Source organism: Lactuca saligna, chromosome 7 (genome assembly GCF_052625555.1).
Source record: "Lactuca saligna cultivar CGN05327 chromosome 7, ASM5262555v1, whole genome shotgun sequence".
Taxonomy (NCBI): Eukaryota; Viridiplantae; Streptophyta; class Magnoliopsida; order Asterales; family Asteraceae; genus Lactuca; species Lactuca saligna.
The window spans coordinates 40,914,929-40,926,758 of record NC_136423.1 but is presented as its reverse complement, the minus strand read 5'-3'; the positions used below and the strand labels follow the sequence as shown (position 1 = coordinate 40,926,758).

Sequence of the window (11,830 nt, the reverse complement as noted above, 5' to 3'; positions counted from 1 at the left end):
AGACTTGGTTACTTGTAGGTTTAATCCTTTGAGTGTGTAGAATTTTTCCCAATTAGACTCTCAATTATAAAATTATAGTTTGGACTTCATTTATACAAAGTAAATGGGAAGATAATGTATTGTTCCAGGAGTGTTACTGCCGGCTGAATGGTAAATAAACTGCAGACTCTAGGTAGTGATAAGTATATAATACACCTCGGGGAGTCTACTTTACCTTTAATTCTTAATTTGTCCATTTAGGGATCCGAATGTGAATCTATATGTAACCATGCGGATAAGCGATCGAATGTATAATGACCCTCCAGGTCACACGTAGTGTGGTAACATGTTATCATCCCTGGGCCTAGTCGGCTCGGACTGTAGCTAGCAGTCGGGATGTGAGAGTGTCCGCCCTGTATAGATCTATACACGTAGAGCCCGCTCTCCCTCCAGGAGACTATGGTTACACGGCGAAGGCGCAGTAAAGTGCGGTATAGAGGAATAGTGTATCACATTCTGTTTTAGTATGTTCTCTTGTATTAGTGTATAGTGTGCTTCTTGGTATTATGTATTTAGTGTTCTTTTGTATAGTATATAGTATTCTTCTTGTATACTACTTAACATGTAGAGACTCATAATAGTACTACCTGTGGTAGGTATCATAGTAATGGTAGTAAGGAGTGGTAAACCTTAACTATACCTATTATAGTTAAATAGCATGTTGTAGTCTATCTTGGATACACAAAAGTATTGAACTGAGTGAAGGCATTCATATCCAACACAAATACATACAATATATAACTAAGAATTCAACAACAGTCGGACAGATAACAATATACCCTAAGACCCCAATCAAACAAGAACAGGATATAAGGCGAGCTATCAGTCCTAAGTCCTTTAAGTCTTACTTATATAAATATATTGGTGTAGATATATTTTAGGAACATAAGAAGTTTAAAAGAGTTTGGAAATATCTTTTATAACAATTTAACATGAAATGATTTTGATAAACATTGAAAGCAATTTTGATGGCAAAACGGTTAGAAGTAAAGAAATCCTTTTTGATTGTAAGTTACAAATCACATGTGATTGATACTATAATTTGTTGGATTCAACTTGTATTCCCCCCCCCCCCCCCCCCCCCCCCCCGCATAAAAGCATTTAAAAACATTTGAAAGGTTAATTAAGGGGTATGAACTCACCTGCAGTGAGCGGACTAGATGGAATGCCGGGTAGGATGCTAGGTGTCAATTGAGGACTTGAACACACCCACGTATCCTATGAATCATGTAGTGGCACATAATGGTGTTTAATTAGTCATTTTATAACCAATTAAGTAAGTAAAGACCTTTTCATGTATGAAAACACTTTGCTTCAAGTGCAAGGAGTGCTAGGGGTTTGCTTCTAAAGAGTGTATGGCCTCATTATGGAGTTTACACTTGAAATGGTAACCTTATTATGATTTTACGGTTGAGAGACCACTTCCCCCATGAGTTTACGGCCGTAAACTCATGGGAAATGGTGAGTTTGTGTGTTTAAAGGTCTCTTGCATCACTAGGAAGGGTTCTAAGGTCAAATCAAAGGCTTGACAAGTGATTAGGGTTAGAAAGGGTACTCCCTTGGAGTTTGCGGTCCTTGGACCACTCCTTGGGAGTTTACAGTCGTAAACACTAGGGTTTACGACCGTAAACCCTTGAGCACATCATTTCTTTCATGTTTTGTCGTCCTAAGCTCATTCATACAAGTTTCTAGTCCATTAAACATGCTAAGGAAGGAGTTAAGGACACCAAAACACCCTTTATGGTGTTTATGGTTTTGGTGTTTACGGTTTTGGGAGATCCCCAAACCGTAAACACATGTTCTTGGAGTTTTTGGGTGTTTAATCCATGAACACTTAGCCAATAACTAGTTAGGAAGAGTATACTTACTTCTAGGAAGCTTGTAGAGGTGTTTTAGGACCTAAAAGCACAAATGTGTTCTTGGTGATCTGAAGATTCTTTAAAGATCTAAGTAAAAATCGGAAATTCATGGATGAGAAGATGTAGAAACACTAGATTAAGGGGGTGTTTGGCTTAGCTTTTAAAAGCTCAAAAGTTCTTTTCCAAAAAGTTACAAAAAGTCAGGAAATTCTGACTTTTCCAAAAAGATGCTTTTCCTTGTATTAAAACTCCAAAAGTTACTAGTTTGCCAAACATCTTTTTGTTTTTTTTCTTTTACAAAATGGACTTTTGGCTGTAAAAAGCTAAGCCAAACACCCCCTAAGTGTTTTTTTATGAAAGAATCTAGGAAGAAAACTTACATTTTTGGCGGATTTTGCAAGTAAAAAGTGATGATACTTGAGAGAAAAGAGTTAGTGTTCTTGAGTGGGGAGTGGTAAAAGTGAGGAGCAAGTGTAAACTTAAGCTATATGCATGAGTTCATGGGGAGAAGGGTGTTTATGGCCCAAACTCCCTTGTTTGGCCGTAAACACCTAGATAAGGTGTCGGGTTGTCCGGTTTATTACACGTCACTAATTACGTCACTTCTTTTTATTATATCTTTTGACGAAAAATAAAATAAGGTACCAAATGGGTTTAAATCTGGCCAAAAATGTATTAAAATATTTTTGACTAATATTTGGAGTGTTTGGATGTGGAAATTATACAAATGAAAATTTCGGGTTGTCACACTATATACCTTCAAAAGATTCACAAGGTGAAGGAGTTTTTGGATCTACAAGCTTACAAGAAACACCACCTTCTTCTATGACGTTCTTCCTGAACAAGAATGTACAAAATCATCAAAAGACTCCAAGATCTTCACTCTTAATGCTAGGATTCGATATTAGGGATTAAATGGAGTGGAGGCTGATTATAGGAGGTCTAAGGGTGAGATAATGTGTTTAAATAGGGACGAAACCCTAAAAATTCGGGTTTGGCATCAGATTAAATACGCCCAATGTACTCTTAGTATGCCTAACGTACTCCTAGTATGCCTAGCATACTCGGTTAGACTCCACGAATGCCTCTCTCCTACTATACCTAGTGTATCCGATTTCGACGTTCTTGATGGGTTTTGAGCATAACATCATTCTTATGGTGTGCATGCAACCCTAATGCTTTGGATCTAGGTTTTCCTCAAGTTATACATGCAAAAAATCTTCCAAAGCATAAACCCTAATCTAACATGTCTAAGAACGAAATTCATATGTAAAAAAAGTGTTGGAATCTTACCTTACTTGTTATGTATCAATAATAAGAACAATCCACAAAATCCTTGACTCTTGAAAGCTTAGTGCCCCAAGTGTTGCACCTCTAATGGAGTCACAAACACCACTAGAAATATGGAAGAATATGAGAGAGAGAGAGGAAGAGCCTTCAAAAACATCTAGGACTCTCCAAGAAATCATTGGGAGACTTTGGGGTTCCTTTTATAGTTGAGGCTTCTAGGGTTATGAACTTGGAAACCCTAATTCCCTTGCTTAGGCCATAAGCAACATATGGACTCCTTAATGAAGAAGCCTTGGACAAAATCTTTATGGACTCTCATAGAGATTTCGTCCATCCTATACCAATAAGGCCCATGAGGCCAACCTATAAATATTATTGATTTACATAATCAATCCCCGTTAATTTAATCAGTCTCTTTTGATCACCAAATTAATTCAAATTAATTTCTGATCAATACTAATTAAATAATATGATTTCTCAATTAATATATTATTCTTATAATACATTAATAAATCATAACAAATCCTCTTTCCCCATAATTCATCCTATTAGTTGCTATGGTGAAGGCAACCCAAAAGGACCATGCTCATAATCGGGTCAAGTAAATACCAAAACAGTTATGGGCTTAGACACTTAATCCAACAGTTCTTTATATCCACATAAATGTATTAAAAAGACCCACATATTATTTTGATATCTTGGAATAAAAACCTCTTGAGCCAAATCCGTATTTCATGCAAGGCCCCGACTTATGACTTTCCTTTTTCTACTCTTCGTCCTAAAACAAAATTCAAAGGTTTTATCTCTCAACCATCATGACCTCCTTCCTTAAGGACTAACTTCTCCTCCTTAAGGCCCCAAAGATTTTACGGAATTGACTTTGGGCCCACGACCCTGAGTTACATAATGACCTGGAATAGGGTGTTATAAATCTTCCCCATTTAAATTAAATTTCGTCCTCGAAATCATTCATTACTATCTCCTCTTTTGAACCCAACGATCCCGAATGAACTCATTGAATCCCAAAGATGACTGGGTAAGTTACCTCACTCCGATAACCACCCACCCTTACCATCAGTGAGCCCAAAATAGCGGAAAATTACAACCCCTGTCAAAGAATGAACTTCAACTTTTCCCTAAGCTAACGAGCATCCAACCGGTACACCTAAAACTGAAAACCCTGATCAATGTCTGACTCCCAGGAAGATAGAGCCATTCTAAACCATTCCCACAATGGCTCAACTTCATAACTCGAACAACACAAACCTATCTATCCAGAACAAGTTTTCAGATACCCGAAACATTTACGCCCCGACCACTTACCAATACTGAAAAATCCTCATCGAAAACAAAATAAACATCATACTCAAGAATAGAACAGGTATAGGTGGTCCTGGTCCATCCACCAACAGAACTCCATCAGTAAATCACTCCCAATGAAGAGCAATGCAACCAATGCTCGAACGATCACCAAGTCCGCTTAACCCCAGTGATGGCTACAAACCGAACCTAATACTCACATCTCATTTTGCCCCAACCCAACCTATGATTTCCCAAGTATTACAGAAGTTGAGGTCCACTCACAACACTTCACCTAACCATGTGATGATCTAAATCATCCTAGAGAATGCCACGATCCAAGTCATAGACTTCCATCACTGTTACCACCACCTACCAACCTAGTGAATGCTACAGCTGCTCTGCAGTCTTATAACACTTCTATAACCACACCATATCCTAGTGAATACTACGATTACTCCACAGTCTTACATCACTTCCAAAATCATACACTAACCTAGTGATTGATACAGTTGCTCCGTAGTCTTACATCAGTCCTACAACCGCACACTAACCTGATGAATGCTACGGATGCTCCGCAGTCTTACATTACTGACCAATGAACACTATTCCTTGCTTAACCCTGAACCCTCTCGCAACTAGAACTAGCTCTCTAGTTGACATAGGATGATACCATGTTGACCGACCTTCACATTTAATCCTTAATCAAACAATTTCTTATCCGCACCACCCGATTAGCTGTTCAAAGCGCCATCGGCCACATGATAGTCTACTCCACACTCAAAACCCTAAAATATCTTGGATTCTTCCCATCCTTAAGCAACCTTGGTGCTTCCTCCAGATGTACCAATCCAAAAATCTAACATGCGCATGGATTCTAAAGTGGCTCGCACTTGGAACTATCCCTGGTAGCCCCAAGTGACCATCCCTCACTTGGATTCATGTACATTCTGATAACATCATAATCATTTGATTACCTAGCCATCCCACAATCTTCCTACCCAATCACCACCAAATTGACCTTACTGGATTAAGATCACATGATCAAACGATATCGGGTGCTCACATCCAAAACCAGATGAAGCACTTTATTAATATCGACAAAGGTTGTCGTATCTAAAGTACCTTTCTTTGATATAATTCCACACCCATCTACAATCCCAACTGATGACAAGGAACCCAAAAGAACCACAATTAGAACAAATAGATAATCACTTCAAAATTCTTCCTACTACCAAAACAAACCCGAGTCTGCTATATACCATAATTCTAAAATCTAATCAGGGTAACATACCCAGAAGCCATGATATATCATAACAAAACATGACGATTAGTTGTCACACACACACACATATATATATATATATATATATATATATATATATATATATATATAGTACCATACAGACTCATACAAACATGCAAGAGTCTCAAAGACAACTACCATCCTACATACACAATTTAGTGAGCCGACATTAGTGCCTTCGACTTACAAGCATAGGGAGAAGATTCACCTCAATCCGCTGGTAAACAAATAACGGATCAGGTCGCTGAATCGGATAATCTCACAGCAACTAACAATAAATACAACCCTAATCAACAATTAAGATATTACCCTACGAATGATCCAAATATTCCAAGAATAGGCAAAAGGCGATTTTGCCCCAAATAAATCCCAAGCCAATCCATAGTTGAACTAAGGTCAATAGGTCAACAAAAGTAAACGATGGTCCAATGACCGAGTAAGACATACATACTTAATCTATGCCCAACGTACGCCACCTTTGGCCAGTACGTGCTACGTACGAGCTAGTTACGCCCATCGTACTCCGTAACAGCCCAAAGTCATCATTAAGGGCTTTAATGGTTAAGCCAGTAAATCTAGTTGTCAAATCTGATCCCTAATAATGTCTTAACCAAGTCTCTAACTTTAAGTCTTTTTGATGACTAAAGAGGGCTCAAACCTGAAAAACCTAACTTCCACAACACTAAAGGTCACTTAACTCATGCATGGGCCAAAGGAAACGATCAAGCGACCATTTTGATGGATCAAGGAGCTCAAAAGCATGTAAACGGACAACCAAGAAGCTTTGGAATACCTCATACTCGCAAAGGTCCAAGTTTTTGGGACAAAAGTTCATAAATACCCATCTAAAGAGATCTAGAAAGAATATTAGCAAGGTATGGACTTTATACCTTGAAAAGATGCACAAGGTGAATGAGTTTATGGATCTACAAGCTTCCAAGCAACATCACCTTCTTCTATGACCTTCTTCCTCAACAAGAATGTAAAAAATCAACAAAAGACTCCAAGATCTTCACTCTCAAGGCTAGGGTTCGATATTAGGGCTTAAAGGGAGTTGAGATTGATTATGGGAGGTCCATGGGTGAGATAATGTGTTTAAATAGGGGTGAACCCCTAAAAACCCTCCTATATTCAAACGGCCATAACTTCTTCATTTGAACTCTGATTTCGACGTTCTTTATCCACAGAAAGGTATTGAAAATCCCTACAATATTATTTAGGTATCTTGGATTAAAAACTTCTTGAACAAAATCCATATTTCATGCTAGGCCGCGACTTATGCCTTTCCATTTTTTACTCATTACAAACAAAATGTCATCTTGTGGCTCAAAAAAAGTGCCACCAAATACCAAAAAAAAAGTGTCACTAAGTGTCTCAAGGAGAATCAGCGACACAAATAAAAAGTGTCACCAGAAGTGCTCCTACTAAAACCCTTTAATGACACTTTTCAGTTTTGACGTTGTAGGTTTTAGGGTTTGAGTGACACTTTTTTATTTTCCACTGTAGAAAAAAACTATTTTGTGACACATCATTTGTGCCACTAAAAATTCATGCAATTCTAAAATTGCTCCTACATTTAGTGGCACTTTTTTATTTGCCACAATAAAAAAAATCCTGACATATGTTTTCAACCGCTAATTGCACATGATTCTAGAATTGATGATACTAACAACAACACATTTTTCAACTATAATATTAAATATTAAATAAGCCGCAATCTGTACATGAAGCATCATCACTCACTGATCCAACCCAAAATTATAAGCACACAATCAAACAATGCAAATCCATATGTAGTTGAATCATTATGAAGACTACTTATACCCTATACACAAATGTAATGATTAATGAACATGGTTATATATAAATAAAGTATTTAAATAATAATAATATATTTCCAGTGAGAACAAATCTATGTAACTAAAAGAATAAACATCCTTTAGAAAAAGAACATGAACAAAGGCCCAATGTTGCCATTGATCAAGGTTGATGGTGTAAGCACACATACTAATTTTCTTTGAATTGCCTATGAACATTTAGAAACATAATATTTAAGTAAATAATGACACATAATCTAGAAATGACAAAATATGACACTTAATAGTAGCATAAATGTTTCGATTGTCATATATATATATATATATATATATATATATATATATATATATATATATATATATATATATATATATCATAAGTTTGGCATGATGTTATTTTTGGATAAGGTGTCTAAGTCCATAACTATATTTGGTATGTACTTGAACCGAGAGTAGCATGGTCAATTTGCGTTGCATTTCACCGGAACAATTTGTAAGGATTGACTTTTGAGAAGAGGTTATTTATGATTTATAAATATAATATAAGTTCTAATATGTTAATATAAAATCATATTATTTAATTAGTATTGATCAATAATTAATTTGGAATTCATTTTGTGATCAAAAGAGACTAATTAAACATCTGGGGATTGATTGTGTAAATCATTCATTCTTATAAAGTGGGCATGTGATCCATAGTTCTTTATATTCAGCTAAACCCATGTGGTGACCCATGGATATTCCATGGAGCCTAAGGAATGAGGAAAGTCATGCACATTGGGGTTCACATGGTGTAACCCTAATCATGACACACTATATAAGAAACCCTCTAGCGCATGAAATCGGCCCTAGTGAGTCTTTGGAAGAGCATATCCGATTTTGTGTGCAAGAAATATTCTCTCAATTCCTCTAATTGTTGTTGGTGATTTGTAGTTCCATTTGAGGCATTCACATTATTGGTGCTAGGCTCTTAAAGCTTCAAGGTTTTCAACTACACTAAAAGGTATGTCATTGATATGTGCATATTTAGCTATGGATTTAGTATAGATTTTTATCATTATTCGGCTAATTATTTACATTTTATGGACAAAAGATACTTAATAGTATTGGAATTATATTTGCAGTCCAAAAGATATGCTCGGAAGCTAAAGGAAGCAGGAGAAGCGATTGGAAGTTCGAGAATTGAAACAAGGAAGAAGAATGCCCAAAACAAGAAGGACTCGGTGAGTAGGGACGACTACTTGACGAGTCGTGTCAAAGATTCACGGAGCTCTATAAGTCCTTGCCGTACACGGATTTTAATTGACGGACTCGTCGAGTCGATCACTAGACTCGACAAGTCACCTCTGTTTCTAGAATAATAAAAATAGGGACTTGGATATCAAGATAGGGGACATCTCTGGAACTCTAGGAGGAAAAATTACGATTGAAGGTGCTGTTAGGTGGTGAGAAGCTGAGGAATCAACCCTACATTCAATCTTGAAGAGAATTAAGGAAATTTTAGTTTATTCTTAGTAATCTTTTGATTTGAATCATGTTTAAAATCTTTAATTTCGTTTTTAAGTTTATGTTTACTGCAATTATGAACTAAACCCTTATTCTTCTGTTTAGGGTAGATGATTTTGTGAACATGGATTGATTTTATGGTTAGGATTAATTTTAATTGGTGATTATGTTTTGTTAAGCTTGTTAAAGAACCTTATATGTTGATAATAACTATTCTTCTGTGAATAAATCAGTAATTAAGTTGTATGAACATCTCTTAGTTATTAATTTCATATGATTTATGTGACCACATAGTCATATGTCTAGGAATAATGAAGGTGAAACTAGAATTAACTAGAAGATAGGTAAGTTAATGTGTGAGCTTGTATGAGGAACCATCAACAAGAGGTTAATTGAGTGACCAACTTAATTAACCACTACAAGTCTTACTTAACCCAACCCAATATCTAGGAAATTCATTAATTTAGACAACTGGCTATTGCTTGAATTAATCTGTTTTCTAAGGATTAGTAATAACGAATGTGAATCAAATCACCTCAATCGGTAACCAATGAAGAATTAAAGCGAAACATTTACTATAAAATCGTCCATGTGATCAAATGAGTCGAACCTAAATAGAAGTCCTCTTAACTATTGAATTTAGTGGAAATTACATGTTTTAGCTGCTAGTTAGTTAAATTGTGTGGTAGTTAGTTTATCGAAGTTTTTTAGTCTTGCAAAACTAGAGAAAACATTTCCTTTTATTACTTGTTTTTAAATAATATTAGTTATTAGTTTTAATTTTCCGTTCCCTGAGTTCAATACCCTACTTATTTAGCTACACCACAATCGATAGGTCCACTGCCTTTGTGTGTTAATTTTATAAATAAAAGTATGTTTAAAACTAGTCGAGCTCACACACATCATGTTTTTGGCGCCGTTGCCGGGAAACGGTTCACAAATTAACATTAATTTCTAATTTTATCGATCCTTTGTGTGAGATTTATCTTACACAAAGTTACTTCTTAAGTAATTAAGTAATTAGGATAAGTTTTAATAATTTTCTGTTTTAGAAGTTAGTAAGTATTTTTTTCTGTTTTTGCTTGAACTCGCCGAGTGCAATCGAAGCTACTCAGCGAGTTCGTCACTGTCTCATAGTTCTGTTTTTTTATTTTATTTTTGTTTCTTTTACGCAATTTTCTTATTTTGTTTGCAGGCATTATATGACACGAGGATCCAACACACCTCTGGTTCCTCCATATGAAGACCCAGAATCTGCTCTAAGGAAAAACATGGGCAAGAACATAAGAGAAACTGCAACATCAAAGAATTCACCGTTGAAGAATCTAAAAGTTGTCTTTAGTAAGAAAAAGGACAAGAAAGCAGTTGAGGCTAACGGTCAGCAAAAGCGAAGGCAGTAAATTAGAAAGTTTTTAAGACAATACAAAAGAAGCCGCGATTTAGTACGATTACGACTCCAAATTCGAAGAAGAAAGCGAGTTTGAAGAAGAACCATTTAACCCCATGGCTAATATCGATGAAGTTGCCATGGGAAAATGGATGAAGAGGATACGTGACGATACCGGCCCAGGACTAGTGCAACCCGTGATTCCCGCGACAGCCACTTTCGAGCTAAAGGGCCACATACTTGCTCAACTTAAGGAGATTCCCTTCTATGGGAAAGATCATGAAGACGCTTACAAGCACTTAGATGAGGTCAACGATGTAGCCGATTACTTCAATGTTCCGAATGTGCCTCGTGAAACCATTTTGCTTTGTATGCTTCCCGTCACGTTCAAAGGTGCTGTAAAGGATTGGATGAAGTCACTCCCTCCCGTATCCATCACTACATGGGCTAAGATGAAAGAAGAATTTATCGATCAATTTTGCCCTCCCTTAAAGATAGCCAAATTGAAGAAAGCTATTGCCAACTTTGAACAACTAGTTGGAGAATCCTTATATGAGGCATGGGAGAGATACAAAGGCTTACTAAGAAACTGCCCGCATCATGATCTAAATAGTCAACAAGAAGTATCCATTTTCTATGATGGAGTGAATGTGACCACAAGGCAACTTCTTGATTCGCAAGGACCTCTCACAAAGAAGCCACCCCCAAAAATCAAAGAGTTAATTGAAGAATTCTCTAAGCATTCTAGAGAATATCATAACCCAAGGAATAAGCTAAGTCGGGGGGTGGTGAACACTGTTAACGATAGCATGGCGGCAATGATGGCTAAACTAGAGTGTTTAGATCGAAGAATGACTAAGATGGACCAATCCATCCATGCTATCCAGGTAGGATGTGAGAATTGTAGAGGACCTCACCTCACTAAAGATTGTGATTTGGATGAGAATGGGAACCGGAAAGCACAAGTTTGCTATTCAAGTGGTGATAGATATGATGATAATTGGCAGAAACCCAAGAAGGAATGGCTCCCGTATGATGAGTACAAAAAGGCAAAGGAGGAGAAATACAAGCAAAAAGAAAGGGGTTTCTATCAAAAGGAGGAACCGGTTATTGAAAAGAAAGCTGATTTGGAAGAAATTTTCACAAGGTTTGTAACTTCATCCGAGAAGAGGCATAATGATACCGACATTGAATTGAAGGAGAAACGAATAATGCTTAAAGATCATCAAGCTATGATGAAAGATCAACAAAATTTGCTTAGGAATCAGCAAGCCTCTATTCATAACATTGAGAAACAGCTAGGTCAGCTTGCACAACAAATTAATCA

General features: G+C 36.6%; 1 non-coding gene across 1 annotated transcript; it reads right to left on the bottom strand.

Annotated features, from left to right (window-relative positions):
* Positions 1-11,003: 11,003 nt before the first annotated feature.
* Positions 11,004-11,110, bottom strand: LOC145007679 (small nucleolar RNA R71). The gene has a single exon (XR_013663051.1). It is a non-coding gene; the product is annotated as a small nucleolar RNA R71 (small nucleolar RNA).
* Between the last annotated feature and the right edge of the window lie 720 nt (positions 11,111-11,830).